The sequence below is a fragment of the Lissotriton helveticus genome, chromosome 4_2, assembly GCF_964261635.1.
Source record: "Lissotriton helveticus chromosome 4_2, aLisHel1.1, whole genome shotgun sequence".
Lineage (NCBI taxonomy): Eukaryota > Metazoa > Chordata > Amphibia > Caudata > Salamandridae > Lissotriton > Lissotriton helveticus.
Window position 1 is genome coordinate 18,659,359 of NC_136064.1, and position 15,414 is coordinate 18,674,772.

At 46.1% G+C, this 15,414-nt stretch overlaps 1 protein-coding gene and 1 long non-coding RNA gene across 5 annotated transcripts in view; one reads left to right on the top strand and one right to left on the bottom strand.

Moving 5' to 3' along the window:
• Positions 1-3,059, bottom strand: part of ST3GAL4 (ST3 beta-galactoside alpha-2,3-sialyltransferase 4) — a 520,175-nt gene extending 517,116 nt beyond the window's left edge. The window contains exon 1 of one of the 4 annotated variants that reach the window (XR_013594038.1): positions 310-900. The gene's annotated coding sequence lies outside the window, so the exon portion shown is untranslated. Of the gene's footprint in view, positions 1-309; positions 901-1,283; positions 1,312-2,666 lie in introns of those variants that run through there. The other 3 variants (XM_078640129.1, XM_078640132.1, XM_078640130.1) reach the window with 3 other exon arrangements.
• Positions 270-15,142, top strand: LOC144752189 (uncharacterized). Its single transcript, XR_013594039.1, has 2 exons — positions 270-390; positions 14,277-15,142. It is a non-coding gene; the product is annotated as an uncharacterized LOC144752189 (long non-coding RNA).
• The last annotated feature ends 272 nt before the right edge of the window (positions 15,143-15,414 follow it).

A 15,414-nucleotide genomic window follows, 5' to 3' on the forward strand; every position in this document is an offset into this window, starting at 1 on the left:
AGAAGCCTCCACCCAGGACACACGAGACGTATACACAACTAACAGACACCAGTGAAAGCAGTCTCCGCCCGAGGCACGCCCCCTGCACACTAGACAGACGTCTGCACGACTAACAGACACCAACGAGAGCCGCCTCCACCCAGGACACCCGAGGCACGCCCCCGCACACCAGCGTTCACGAGGAATACAGACACCATTGGGAGCCGCCTCCACCTCGGGACACTGGTGGTAGCAACCGGCACGCGTGAGAGCAGACTCCACCCAGGACACCAGCCGTCACCGCGGGACACCAGAGAGAGCAGAGCCCACCCAGGACACCAGCTTTATCCACGAGACACCAGGGAGAGCAGACTCCACCCAGGACACCAGCCTTCACCGCGGGGCACCACGGTGAGCAGACCCCACCCAGGACTCCAGCCTTCACCGCGGGGCACCAGAGAGAGCATCAGCAGCCTCCTCAGGCAGAGGCGCGTGTAAGAGCAGACTCCACCTGGGACAGCAGGCACCGCCCGAGGCACGCCCCTCCACCCCAGCGCGTGAAGCCTCCACACGGAGCAGACACTAGTGGAATCCGCCTTCACCCAGGATGACCGGGACACTAGTGAGAGCACTCCACCCAGCGCCCGAAGTCTCCTCTCATGGGTACCAGAGCGAGCAGACTCCACCCCCAGGACACTGGGGGTTGCACCCTCCACCACAGGACACAGGGGAGCCCCCTGCACACAAGTACCAAAAGCCTCCACGCGGAACAGACGCCGGCGGGAGCAGCTGCAATGCCGACGGAGCGCTGACACCCGTGACAGCGGGCGCCCCTCCCTCCACGGCGCAGAGAGCTGGCAGGCATGACCCGGGGCAGAGCGTCAGCGCGCAACCCCCACCCTCAAGGGCAGAGCGCACCTTCTTAATTTGAAGCGGTGCCTGCAGGTGGGGCTCGCCGGCAGCTATTTCTCACTTATCAGACTGTGACCCCGAGCATAGGAGTGAAACACTAAAGAGAAGGACAGGAAACAGTGGCAAAGACAACAGGGACACAACATAGCCTGAGTGGTGTAGGGACAGAGGGCGACTGACCGGCGGTGGATTAAAGAGGGACCGGGTGACATTAAGTCTAGACCACGCAGCCTTTGTATTCAGGCAGCACTTGCTGCTGACTTCCAAAACTGCGGGCCCCGGCACGTAATCTTTTACAAATTAAGCACTGCACGGGTCCTCCGCCGAACGGCGAGGCGTCACCCAAAGCACGCGTTGATGCGTCGAATATGTGAAGGGCTCTCTCCACCCACCTCTCAGCAGCAAATGGGAGTCGCCCCTGCAGTACCGTCAGGGGTCAGAGGGTGCAGGTGTCAGTTCCTCTACCCCAACACTTTGCCTCTCATTCGTCTACTGCACGTGGGAGCTCTGAGTGAGCACCCTTTATACGTCATCATAATTGGGGTTCTATTTGTAACTCCCTGCGCGAGCGCAGGGAGTTACAAAGCTAAACCACAACATTCAGATTAAATAGCTGCTTCGTGGCGCTTTGCCATGCCAAGCAAAATACTCCTCCTTGGTACAGCGCGGCCGCGTTGTATGAGAACGCCCAGAGTGTTATTAACCGCGTTCGAAGCGTTTGATGATCAACCGACGCCATAAAACGTGAACGATGAAGAATTGAGAAATTATAGTCGTGCAGGTGACCCGGGGTTAGAAATAGACCGTGTCCAGAAAGGGGCGCTACGGTACGCTGAGGTGGCGCATCTATGGGTCTACATGGGTTTCAGCCCCTGCGGTGTGGGGCCAGGGCTTAAATAAATAGATTTTTTGGAACCACGGAAAGTAAAACACGCAGCTTGCAATTCCAGCAGGTATAACGATTGTTTCCAAAAACTCGACAGAAATGTATTTTTTTTTCTATATATATATATATTTTTTTTTTTTACAAACGTTAACATTGGACGTATGCCGCGTATCCAAGCGCTCCGGGTTTAGAAGGCAACAAGTGAAGTGAGTGACAGGCATGTCCAGGATCAGACGGCTGGTTATGTGGAAACCCGGGTGAGCCCTCTGGTTTCACGAACACAACCGTTCAAAGCATAGACTGGATTTAGAGCCGACACATGGCATTTGGGTGAACATTTGCACTAGACATGGAATAGGTCTAACAGTATTAAACAGACACTGGGGGTGTTGCGCGTATATTTTCAAATCACCCATCACAAAAATAAACACAAAGGTACGCGAAAGCAGAGCTTGGGCTGCCAGCCCCGACACTGAATTAAACTACTTTCTAGGCAGATTTTTTTTCTGCTGTTTTGCAGTTTTTATGTAGCGCTTCACACGAGCACCATTACATTAAGCAAGGACATTTTTGGCAGGTACAGGGAGACATTCTTTAGTATGTTTTTTTTGTAAAACATGACGCTGGCGAGATTAAACCAACACCACAAAGTCACTTGCACAATAGTCGCGTCCATCAGGACAACAGCCTTTAATTCAACATTAAACACAATTCCCTGCCTAGCGCTTCTGAGCCAGCTGTCAGTGACCTCAGCTTGCCTCGAGGCTGAGGTTTGCTCCTGTAGTCGCAGGAGTGTTAAGAGCTAACCTAGTTCGCCCTCTTAGTCCAGACATAAAAAAGATGGCATAGTCGGTTATCACGTCCAGATAAGCATGACGCATCCACTTACCTGGAAGAGTGAGATTAGATAAAGGACCCGGAAGGGGATTTTAAGAGGCCCGATGTGAACCCAGCACTGCGCACCTTTGGTTATATGCGCAACGACATTTAATAGCGCCGACCGAGGACTTCTGAGCAGTGCTTCTGGGCACCGGCACTCTGTTATCCAAATTAAGCACCGCGCCCGCCCCCGCCCCTTTTCACATCCTGTCCAGGACTGCGCCTCGGGACAGGGCAGGCGGAAGCACGCAGTAGCGGAGGAGTCAACTAAGTGATACTGTTGATTTAGTTGGTGGACAAAGGAAGTACAAATAATGAAGCAAGCACAGGTAAACTGTGCAGCATGGTAAGCAATAAACTCAGCCCGTGTGGAATATTCCCTGGCACTTTCATCTAGCTAACTTGACATTTTGGCACGCAGTAGTACCAAATGGAACCTTGATGCTATGGAATGCATATATTTCACCAGGCAGAAAAGCATGCACGCCCAGCAGACCCTGTTCAGTTTGATATCGACCAGTCATGAAGGGGTTTGTCTCGCATCAAAGTAGCGCCCATTCTCCCCAGCGGAGAAACATAGTCAGTGCAAAGCAAACGCCATATTGCACTCAGCAGAAAGCAGGCAAACATGTACAGACTACTAGCAAAACTGAAAAAGCTGTCTCTTTCCTTTTGCAGACACCAGCATTGCTTTTTTGTATATTTCTTTGTGTGTTTTTTCAAAATCCTTTACAGCAATCAAATATAGGGCCTATGTAAGAGCTTTAAATCTACTCGCCTTTACAGAAATACCAATTCAACGTGACTGGCCTAAACAGGAAGGTAAGCAGTATTGTACAAAAGGTAATGCATATAATACCTTTAGTATTGGTACAAATCAAGGTTAATCTTCACACACGTTGTTTGTCTCTAAAAATACTTCTAATGGAGGGGTGTGAGTGGGAGGTTACAGGGAGGACACGTTTCACCATTCAACAAGGACTTCATCAGGGAGCACATATATCTTGAACATTAATATCACCAGATATAATTTTCTGTCTGCAGGATATATAGGTGATTTCAATGTTGCAGATCATTAATGTCCATTGACACTGAGAACTCTATATCAACAGCTACTTCCTAGAGCGTCCATCCTTAGCTGATGACCCGTCGGCAAGATATGTGCTTACGGATGAAGTCCTTGTTGAAGGGCGAAACGCGTTGGCTGGGCTTTATATTTCTATTTTGTGAAGAATATATTTTTTTGGAAGACTCACCTCTACTTCTTCTCGCGTATTTATGGACAAATAGCAGAATTTCCTTTCCCATCTGGATGGACTTTATGACTGAACTGTCTTTTTCTTCTTACTATGGATCGTAATATAATGCCCCAAAGATTTTTTTGGTAGCGCTTCCTATTACAATTTTTCTTTTACAGTACAAGATTTGTGAGCCGTTAGGCCCTTCTTGGGTGCAGCACTGAATAGGAAATTTCAGTATTAACACTTCTGTGGTCATAGACGGCCTATAACTGGTTTGTGTGACCAACACAGATGTGCAAGCCTGCAAAATAAGAGGAGCAATTTTTATTTTTATTTACCAATCCAGGGTGGATCAGGAAATAAAAACCTGCATGAAATGCGCCTAAAAAGTGTGTGAATATCTATATATATATATATATATATATATATATATATATATATATTGACGCTCACGGGGAATGACCAAACAGCGGGAGGAACTCGCACACCACAACGGCTTTTCCCCAACAGCCTTTATTAGGTTCAGAACGCTGCTTTCACCGGTAAGTGGGCTGCTTCAACCGGACGCGTTTCGGGCATCTCCCTTCCTCAGCGGCATACAGTCCCTGAGACACCATGAAGCTCCGCCTCCATATAGAGCCATATCGCAAGCCAGGGATTGGCTGATCTGTATGATCGGATTGCGTTGCTTTGTGGGAGGCGTAGTCCGTAGTTACATGATGCTCAAATACACTGATTTCAAAGCTCTGGATGAGCCCCAGCGTGGGCAGCGTGATAATGTCCTTGTTGCAGTGTCCCACAAGTGAAGCCACTGGATGTAGCTTCGTGGCCTCCTTCTCTTGAGTGGTGCCTTCCCAGCGGCAGGACGGCCGCTAATTATTGACGCTCACGGGGAATGACCAAACAGCGGGAGGAACTCGCACACCACAACGGCTTTTCCCCAACAGCCTTTATTAGGTTCAGAACGCTGCTTTCACCGGTAAGTGGGCTGCTTCAACCGGACGCGTTTCGGGCATCTCCCTTCCTCAGCGGCATACAGTCCCTGAGACACCATGAAGCTCCGCCTCCATATAGAGCCATATCGCAAGCCAGGGATTGGCTGATCTGTATGATCGGATTGCGTTGCTTTGTGGGAGGCGTAGTCCGTAGTTACATGATGCTCAAATACACTGATTTCAAAGCTCTGGATGAGCCCCAGCGTGGGCAGCGTGATAATGTCCTTGTTGCAGTGTCCCACAAGTGAAGCCACTGGATGTAGCTTCGTGGCCTCCTTCTCTTGAGTGGTGCCTTCCCAGCGGCAGGACGGCCGCTAATTATTGACGCTCACGGGGAATGACCAAACAGCGGGAGGAACTCGCACACCACAACGGCTTTTCCCCAACAGCCTTTATTAGGTTCAGAACGCTGCTTTCACCGGTAAGTGGGCTGCTTCAACCGGACGCGTTTCGGGCATCTCCCTTCCTCAGCGGCATACAGTCCCTGAGACACCATGAAGCTCCGCCTCCATATAGAGCCATATCGCAAGCCAGGGATTGGCTGATCTGTATGATCGGATTGCGTTGCTTTGTGGGAGGCGTAGTCCGTAGTTACATGATGCTCAAATACACTGATTTCAAAGCTCTGGATGAGCCCCAGCGTGGGCAGCGTGATAATGTCCTTGTTGCAGTGTCCCACAAGTGAAGCCACTGGATGTAGCTTCGTGGCCTCCTTCTCTTGAGTGGTGCCTTCCCAGCGGCAGGACGGCCGCTAATTATTGACGCTCACGGGGAATGACCAAACAGCGGGAGGAACTCGCACACCACAACGGCTTTTCCCCAACAGCCTTTATTAGGTTCAGAACGCTGCTTTCACCGGTAAGTGGGCTGCTTCAACCGGACGCGTTTCGGGCATCTCCCTTCCTCAGCGGCATACAGTCCCTGAGACACCATGAAGCTCCGCCTCCATATAGAGCCATATCGCAAGCCAGGGATTGGCTGATCTGTATGATCGGATTGCGTTGCTTTGTGGGAGGCGTAGTCCGTAGTTACATGATGCTCAAATACACTGATTTCAAAGCTCTGGATGAGCCCCAGCGTGGGCAGCGTGATAATGTCCTTGTTGCAGTGTCCCACAAGTGAAGCCACTGGATGTAGCTTCGTGGCCTCCTTCTCTTGAGTGGTGCCTTCCCAGCGGCAGGACGGCCGCTAATTATTGACGCTCACGGGGAATGACCAAACAGCGGGAGGAACTCGCACACCACAACGGCTTTTCCCCAACAGCCTTTATTAGGTTCAGAACGCTGCTTTCACCGGTAAGTGGGCTGCTTCAACCGGACGCGTTTCGGGCATCTCCCTTCCTCAGCGGCATACAGTCCCTGAGACACCATGAAGCTCCGCCTCCATATAGAGCCATATCGCAAGCCAGGGATTGGCTGATCTGTATGATCGGATTGCGTTGCTTTGTGGGAGGCGTAGTCCGTAGTTACATGATGCTCAAATACACTGATTTCAAAGCTCTGGATGAGCCCCAGCGTGGGCAGCGTGATAATGTCCTTGTTGCAGTGTCCCACAAGTGAAGCCACTGGATGTAGCTTCGTGGCCTCCTTCTCTTGAGTGGTGCCTTCCCAGCGGCAGGACGGCCGCTAATTATTGACGCTCACGGGGAATGACCAAACAGCGGGAGGAACTCGCACACCACAACGGCTTTTCCCCAACAGCCTTTATTAGGTTCAGAACGCTGCTTTCACCGGTAAGTGGGCTGCTTCAACCGGACGCGTTTCGGGCATCTCCCTTCCTCAGCGGCATACAGTCCCTGAGACACCATGAAGCTCCGCCTCCATATAGAGCCATATCGCAAGCCAGGGATTGGCTGATCTGTATGATCGGATTGCGTTGCTTTGTGGGAGGCGTAGTCCGTAGTTACATGATGCTCAAATACACTGATTTCAAAGCTCTGGATGAGCCCCAGCGTGGGCAGCGTGATAATGTCCTTGTTGCAGTGTCCCACAAGTGAAGCCACTGGATGTAGCTTCGTGGCCTCCTTCTCTTGAGTGGTGCCTTCCCAGCGGCAGGACGGCCGCTAATTATTGACGCTCACGGGGAATGACCAAACAGCGGGAGGAACTCGCACACCACAACGGCTTTTCCCCAACAGCCTTTATTAGGTTCAGAACGCTGCTTTCACCGGTAAGTGGGCTGCTTCAACCGGACGCGTTTCGGGCATCTCCCTTCCTCAGCGGCATACAGTCCCTGAGACACCATGAAGCTCCGCCTCCATATAGAGCCATATCGCAAGCCAGGGATTGGCTGATCTGTATGATCGGATTGCGTTGCTTTGTGGGAGGCGTAGTCCGTAGTTACATGATGCTCAAATACACTGATTTCAAAGCTCTGGATGAGCCCCAGCGTGGGCAGCGTGATAATGTCCTTGTTGCAGTGTCCCACAAGTGAAGCCACTGGATGTAGCTTCGTGGCCTCCTTCTCTTGAGTGGTGCCTTCCCAGCGGCAGGACGGCCGCTAATTATTGACGCTCACGGGGAATGACCAAACAGCGGGAGGAACTCGCACACCACAACGGCTTTTCCCCAACAGCCTTTATTAGGTTCAGAACGCTGCTTTCACCGGTAAGTGGGCTGCTTCAACCGGACGCGTTTCGGGCATCTCCCTTCCTCAGCGGCATACAGTCCCTGAGACACCATGAAGCTCCGCCTCCATATAGAGCCATATCGCAAGCCAGGGATTGGCTGATCTGTATGATCGGATTGCGTTGCTTTGTGGGAGGCGTAGTCCGTAGTTACATGATGCTCAAATACACTGATTTCAAAGCTCTGGATGAGCCCCAGCGTGGGCAGCGTGATAATGTCCTTGTTGCAGTGTCCCACAAGTGAAGCCACTGGATGTAGCTTCGTGGCCTCCTTCTCTTGAGTGGTGCCTTCCCAGCGGCAGGACGGCCGCTAATTATTGACGCTCACGGGGAATGACCAAACAGCGGGAGGAACTCGCACACCACAACGGCTTTTCCCCAACAGCCTTTATTAGGTTCAGAACGCTGCTTTCACCGGTAAGTGGGCTGCTTCAACCGGACGCGTTTCGGGCATCTCCCTTCCTCAGCGGCATACAGTCCCTGAGACACCATGAAGCTCCGCCTCCATATAGAGCCATATCGCAAGCCAGGGATTGGCTGATCTGTATGATCGGATTGCGTTGCTTTGTGGGAGGCGTAGTCCGTAGTTACATGATGCTCAAATACACTGATTTCAAAGCTCTGGATGAGCCCCAGCGTGGGCAGCGTGATAATGTCCTTGTTGCAGTGTCCCACAATCCCTGGCTTGCGATATGGCTCTATATGGAGGCGGAGCTTCATGGTGTCTCAGGGACTGTATGCCGCTGAGGAAGGGAGATGCCCGAAACGCGTCCGGTTGAAGCAGCCCACTTACCGGTGAAAGCAGCGTTCTGAACCTAATAAAGGCTGTTGGGGAAAAGCCGTTGTGGTGTGCGAGTTCCTCCCGCTGTTTGGTCATTCCCCGTGAGCGTCAATATATATATATATATATATATATATATATATATATATATATATATGTAAAAAACCTAGGCAATTAACTGGTCATCTAACTACCTATGACAGGCTCATTGATATATGTACAGACTCAGTGTACTAAACATTTATTTTAAAATATTGATTTTGTTATAAATTCATAATAAAAACAATTTAATCCAAGATACTGAGACATACTGTATTTAACAACATATTAGAGAAGCGTGAGATACATTTATACAAACAAATATGAACTAATTCAATACAAAAAATTCAAAACATGCAACACAATAACATGTAAACATAGACTAATTCTTTCTTATTAAGACATAGTGGCTAGATGGTGGACAAGTTCTTTTTTTTTTTGTCTACGTGCATTTCGGCCTGTGAGCTCCTTTTTCAGGACAGCCACAGAGTACCTAAACAAACAATAAAATGGACACATGTATATAACACAAATTAGTGCAGTGAGTCATAATCGCCTGTATTATACATAGCTAATAATTATTTTAAAACCTAGACTAATAGAACAAATGTACTTTCTGTGTAAATAGTAGAAGCAACCACAAGTGCATAATATAAGTGTATTAAAACATATCTACAAAGGTGAAATAAAGTTCAGTGAAACAAATGTGATAAAGGTAAAGACCCTTAATGCCAACCAATGTAGAGTGACAGTATTGAACTGAATAGATATTGATAGCACGTTTTTAAATAGAAACCAAAATAAATACAGAGAAAGATATCTAAAAATAGTGACAGCGTAAATGGACCTAATACAAAGGAAGCTTACCTGGATAGGTATGCAAATGGGCACCAAAATGGATGTTTGGACCCAAGGTAAATAGATTACCTGTTAAACAAAAGAACAGAATGGATAAGTCCTGATGATTGTCTAAAGCAGGAACATTCTTAATCATCAACATTGGTGCTTTTCATGAGCACCAGTTAAGGACAAAATCGTTTATGGTATGCACAGGGAGATTGGGTTATATGCCCAGAATCACAGGATGTTGAACTGACGCTGAGACTCCAACCTGGTTCCCCTGCTCCGAAGTCAGCAGCTCTGACCATTATGTCACATCCTCTCCCCACTTTCATGGTTAGTAGTTGGTTCTCTTTTAGGCGGCGCTAACAGGAGAAATGGGATGGGTCAAGCTGCCTCCTGACGAGAGCCCCGGCACTTATTTTTTTGCAAATTAACGGCTGACTAGAACAGCTTTGGCACATTTCCACCTCCTATGATCTCACTTAGACATGACACTCCTTGGGAGATGGTCAGGGGCACACATGCCCTTTAGTCGATTCTTCCCCATAGCACGGTCCTCATAAAGACAGTCTGTCAGGTCCCTCTCCATCACTACAAGAACTAACTCACACCGTCTGGGTAACAACTCGCCACCCACTCCCTTCTCGCCACCAACTCCCTTATATTTCATCGTTAAGGCATTGGTGAATGGCCAGGAAGGTTTGTTACAAACTGTTGGTTCTATTTGGTTCTTATTTCGTCCGCCCGTCCGTTTCGTCCGTCTTATTTACATTCGCCTGCGAGTTTTCAATAAAAATTCGGTTCATATAATACTCATTTCAGAATGCTTAGCCTACCAATGTACACGAAATAAGAGCCAAATAGAACCAACAGTTTGTAACAAACCTTCCTGGCCATTCACCAATGCCTAAACGATGAAATATAAGGGAGTTGGTGGCGAGAAGGGAGTGGTTGGCGAGTTGGATGTATGATTGAACAACTACTGCCTAAACCACGAATTCCTAAACCACGTAGGCTAAACAACGATGCTAAACCACTACATTTTTAAAAACGAGTTCCTTTACCACGAAAAAATCCACCTCGTGCCTGGCCAATAGATGGCACTATTGTAATAACAATACTTCCACAATTTATTTTAATATTGCTCATTACCCTTTTTCACCACTGTGTTCTTTTTAATTCGCATATTATTTTCCTTTTAAATAAAATAAATGTAATAATAGATGATTTGAATAATAATCATTTTTCATTTGATGAAACTTTAATCAACGTATATATTAACACCCGTCATTATCGCACCAATAAGACGCCTTAATCCCTTGGCTACTGGGGCTATTCCCCTGCTGTGCTGGGGGGTGTGGGAGCGCGCACAGCGCCCCCATGCCCATAACGAGCTCCGCTCGTCATGAGCCACGGTGCTCATGACGAGCTGAGCTCGTCACAACCACGCCCGTTTAATGGAACGCTCAGCACAGCAGGGGAATTAGCCCAGCGTGCGAGCGTTCCACAGGCCATGACGAGCTCAGCTCGTCATGAGCACAGGAGCACTGTAGCTCATGATGATCTGAGCTCGTCACAACCATGCCCGTTTAATGGAACGCTCAGCACAGCAGGGGAATTAGCCCAGCGTGCGAGCGTGCCACAGGCCATGACGAGCTCAGCTCGTCATGAGCACAGGAGCACTGGAGCTCATGATGATCTGAGCTCGTCACAACCATGCCCGTTTAATGGAACGCTCAGCACAGCAGGGGAATTAGCCCAGCGTGCGAGTGTTCCACAGGCCATGACGAGCTCAGCTCATCATGAGCACTGGAGCATGGGCATGGGAGGGGTTAATCCGTATAAATGAGCACGGAAGACGGCAGAAGTTTTATTGTTAAATAAGATGAATTTGACTGAATCATGAATTATTTGCATTGCAATGGTTTTAATTAACTATGCAAATAAATTAAACTTGAAACTTCATGTGGCGTTCTACAGAGTGTAAACCACCACCAACTGGCACAGACTATCTGATGGCGCTTGTCGGTTTAGCCCTGTACCCATTGCTCAGACTGGCAATGCTTTCCACAGGGGCACCCGTGTTTTGGGGCAAGGGCTTGTGAGGCGACACTCAAGAAATGACATTTGTTCAGCAAAAGCTTAATTGCGTTACAAACTTATAGAAAGAGTTTTCCTGCATGTAAATGCGTGTTTCTGGGTTAGTACTTATTTTCCTATCTCCCCCCCCCCCCCACTTTGAATGCTAATTTATTTATGTTCTTACCTAAGTATCGGTAAAGCGATACATGAAATGAAAATGCTTTTAAGCATAGTGGGAATAACAAAATAAACGACTGAACTTCTGGAGAAAGGAACTTGAAGGGGACATTTGGGGGAAAAGGTGAGGATATATTGGAAACAAAAGCAACAACTCGTGAATGCATTTCAGAACAGGTGTCCATCAGCAGTCAGAATGTTTTCTTGAAAGCTATAAGGATTTCTTAAACTGTTTGGGTTCCACTACCAGACCTGGAACCTGTTATACGGATTTCTAGAGATTTGCACCCATATCCCCTACTTTGAGTTTTATTACATTTTTTGAGAAATTATTTGATTATTGCTAAAGGCAACAAACTGTCAGCTTTTTTATAGAAAGCAGTTGTGTTGAAACATCACAGTGTTATCGGTTTTGCTAAAGGAGAACATAGTTGTGACTGTTGTTAGAGCTAAACGTTAATATTAATATCCTTGGGTCCTGGACAATTTAGGTCAGCCTGTTGGCACTGTGCAGATTCGTGAGTGAGCTGGAACTTACCTAGAATTCTTTAGAACTAAAGAGTCACATTAATTCTCCCACAAGGCTCCACAAAATGAAATCCACACACTTCTCAGATAAAGGAGAAGCTAGATGTGATGTGTTAATAGTCAACTTAATTGGGAGGAACGCAGGCAGCCATCCATTGATCTACGAAACACACAGGAAAGGGCAAGCTGACGGTGCTTAATTTGTAAACAAAAAAGTGCCAGAGCTCTCGTGAGGAGGCCACTGAAGCTTGCACCCCACATTGCCCCTGCTATGCTGCCAATGATAGTAACAACACAAAAACTAACGATAACACTCATAGAGGTGTGACAGTTTGCACCATTCCAGGCCTCCAAAGCTTTAAGAATGTCTTAGGTGGCAGGTAATAGTATTTTTAATGTATATTAAGGGCCACTGGAATTCTATGAATGTGCGGCTGCCATGTTTTTTGCATAATTATAGGTTTGTGGTAGAATCCATCATCTGCCGCATAATCAGCGTATTTTAGCAAAAACATGTTTTGTTTCAAGCTCAAATGGTTCAAAAGTTACTAAAAATGCAGCAACACAAGTTGCCGCGCAGTGAAAGGCCCCTTGCAAAGCTGGACTGGTCACCTTTCTGTTACTTATTGATATATTTAGGTATTAAACTACTGCTAATGAGGTGCAACCAATGCCCAGACAGTTTTACCAAGTGCAAAAATGATGAAATTATGAAGTAATACGATTACAAAATGTGCAGAATTATGCCGCATAGTTTGGCTTCTCTTGCTTCATAATTTTCTTAACCCTGGTGCTTAAGTTGGCTATCTCCTGCCGCATAATTCCAGTGGCCCTGTGTATATTGAATTATTCATTGACTTTTGTTATGTCGTCTATAAATTAGCCAGAGAGCGCCACCTTGTGGCATATTGTCACAAGCGCCAGTGTTGAGAATTAAGTGAGAGCACTAAAAACCACCCGCTGAAATTAAGGACTGGGCGCCCAGCTACCAATCAGTGGAGGCAGGGAAAATGAAGACTGAAAATAGGAATGGAACAACTGCCTGGGTTGGCTCAACTGCTGCAAATCAACATTAGATACAGGGTAACTGGCCTGGGGGCTCTTTTAAGCGCCACCGGCACACATCTGGGTATGACCAGTGCCAACCTGCTTATTTGATGATTAGAATGAAGGAGAGACAAAAAAACACAACAAAGGATACAGGCGACAAACAAATACTAGCATAAAACGGAGACTGATGGAAAATGCAGGTACTCTCATTGAGTGCTTCACAAGAAAGAAACGAGTTCCCAAAAGCAAGCACTCATGGAAGAATAGAAGGAGCCAATCATACAGGTGGTAAAGAAGATATGCTCCACCGGAGGGACAAAGATGTACTGGAGCAGCTGAAACAAAGCCAGCAAATAGAAAGAATGCAACTGTGAGTAACAAAACACAAAGCTAACGGTAAGCAATGGCTGTAATGCATTCCTAGGTAAGCTTTCAGCATGTCGCCAAAATGTATTTGCAACACGATGGCAAAGCTGTCCGGTAGGTTTTGAATTTGAGGACGCATTTATTAGTCTTGTTAAACTATGCATTATTAATCTACACTCGAATTCCCATGTACATACAGACAAAACTATTGCAGTTCGATCACATTTGCTACATGTTCAAGAGTGTTTTCCTGGCTTATGATAACTAGCCCTCAACGCCATCTTGTCGAAAATTGATGTTACCTCGTATTTATTCTTTGTTTGTGTTCCTGCTGCATGTTGGTGAGCAAATTGTAGATTTGTTTATTTCTGAGTGACACTGCTCTCGAAGAGGACCTACTTACTGTTGCAGTTTCTCGAACACCTTCCGCCTGCACACTGTATTGCATTTATTCATAATGGTTCACTGTTGCTTATGTAACTGGTTTATTCTGACACCTTCGGATGTTATTTCAGCCTGTTGTCCTTTATGAGTAACAATATGTAAATATGTGCAAAAATTAAAAAAATGTGTATAAAACCAAAAACACTTCTTATTTTATTGAGATGTATGAGGTTGATAGGATGAACACAGCTGGCCAATATTTGGTGAAATATTAGATAAAGACACTGGCATTTTGTCATCAAGCCTTTTCAAGCTTCCACATTTCAGTGTCTTTAAGTTTGTCTTTGTTGAAAAGGATTCTCCACAAATGTATGTAGTAGAAAACTGCAGGATAATTTTAAACACTTTTTTACCTATGTTTGGATGCATTTTTGAAACACTAATCCAAAAGCTGTCTGAATCACCCTCTTCATGCAGATTAACAGTTTTCGATCATTTTTTATTTCAGCTAATTCTTCTTCTTCAATAAGTGAAAAGTTCCCAGTTGCAGTTGAAAGAAATGGATTTCTGATCCAATCATAGTCTTGGATTTTAACATTTGGGAAGAAATGATGAACTTTCTCTCCGATCAATGTTACATGGTCAACAAGCAGCAGGCTGATTTCACATTTCAGCTCGCACTCAGCAGTTTTGGACAACATTTAAAAATTGCCTTTTTTCACTTTCCTTTTCCAAATTGCTCTTTTGTCTCTCATAGCACAAATTAAATCTACTGCTGTTAAGATATTTTCTCCTTTTCCTTACATACTGGTGTTAATTTTATTCAAATATGTCAGTAAGCTATCCTAATTTTGTGCACCAAAGTTTGTTTTGAAGTAGTTTGTAGAATTCGTGTTGCTGATTTTCATCAAATTCATATACACGACAAAGCACGCAACTTCTTGAGAGTCAACGAATGTCTGTGTGCAGTAGAAGCTTTTTAAACCTTGCCGCAATTTGTTCACTAATATGAGCAAATAATCTGGATTTAAGAGGTCTGCTTTTAATGTAATTGACCATTTGAACCACTTTGTTTTCTTAATTAGTTTTCACTAGTTTGCGCGACTAGTGCTTCTCGATGTAAAAATCAATGAGTAATTATAATATTTTCATTCTCTTTCTTTGCTAAAGCTATAAAACCTTTTGTTGAGCCTACCATTGAGGGTGCACCATCCCTGCATATTCCGACACAATTTAACCATTGTGAATTACTTTCCTTTCCTTCATGAAGCAATCTAAAAGCTAGTTCTCATTGGAAGTTCTAAGCAACACAGGAATTGCTCAATCATTCTGTCAGTATGAATGAAACGTATTAAAACCAATAATTGAGCTAAACCACTGACATCTGTTGATTTGTCTACTTGCAATGTAAAGATCATATTATCGCTTTGAAAAATATACGTTATTTGCAGTTTAATGTTAGCAGACGTGTCTTGAATACGTCTTCCAATTGTGTTGATCTGCCAAAGGGATTTTATTAACTTCTATCTCAAATTCTGGCCCAAACATTGTTTGAACAATAGCACAGCAAGATTCCTTTATGGTGGTTTTGACAATAGGTTGTGGTTCCTTGATTTTGGCAATCATTTGAGCAACCAAGTAACTTG